Genomic DNA, 726 nt, shown 5'->3' with positions numbered 1-726 from the left:
CCCTTTTTTTTTTTTAACTACTCTCCGTGCTGCAAGACGTGTTTAAACACACACGAGCAGGAATGCACGAATGCCCATTAGGGACTGCCACATGTGAATCACGGCACTGTGCAGTTCTCAGCACGCTGGAGCCAGGACATGTGATCCGCCGAGGGTTTGCATCCGGATGCCAACACAAGCACTACAGCTGAGCTCCCGGCCCCAGAAAAGCCCGGCTCCGCGCTCCGCAGCTCCACAAAGAGCTCCATTTTTTTCCCCGGTGCGCGCTGTCGGGGCGGCCCTCCGCGGCGCACGACGCCGAGGTGAAGCCCGGAGCCGAGCCCTGGCCACCCCCGGTGCCCACCAGGAGCACTCCGGGAAAGGTGGGAAGGAGGAGTGCGAGCCGGTTCCGAGCCGGGGGTTCGAGTGAACCCCGTCGGGCTCCGCACTCGCATCCGCGCTGCGTGCGGGAGGCTGCGCCGAGCCGGGAAGTTGCAGCGAGCGCTCGGCAGAGGGACCGGCACGGCACAGGGGATGCCTGGAACACGCTGCGGTTCGGAGGGGATTAGGCAGGCTCCCAAGAGCGAGCCTTAATTAAAGGTACCGCTAGGGCACGGAGCGCAGACATTCTTAGCATCCTCGGTCCCAGTCTAAAAGCTGCCCCTGTTTAACTTTATCCCTGCGCTTTTTCAGCAACCCCCTTCCCTCTGGCAATGCTACCAACATCTTTTTTATTCTTTTTTTCTT

The sequence above is a fragment of the Meleagris gallopavo genome, chromosome 15, assembly GCF_000146605.3.
Source record: "Meleagris gallopavo isolate NT-WF06-2002-E0010 breed Aviagen turkey brand Nicholas breeding stock chromosome 15, Turkey_5.1, whole genome shotgun sequence".
NCBI lineage: Eukaryota > Metazoa > Chordata > Aves > Galliformes > Phasianidae > Meleagris > Meleagris gallopavo.
Note: the sequence above shows the minus strand (reverse complement) of the source record.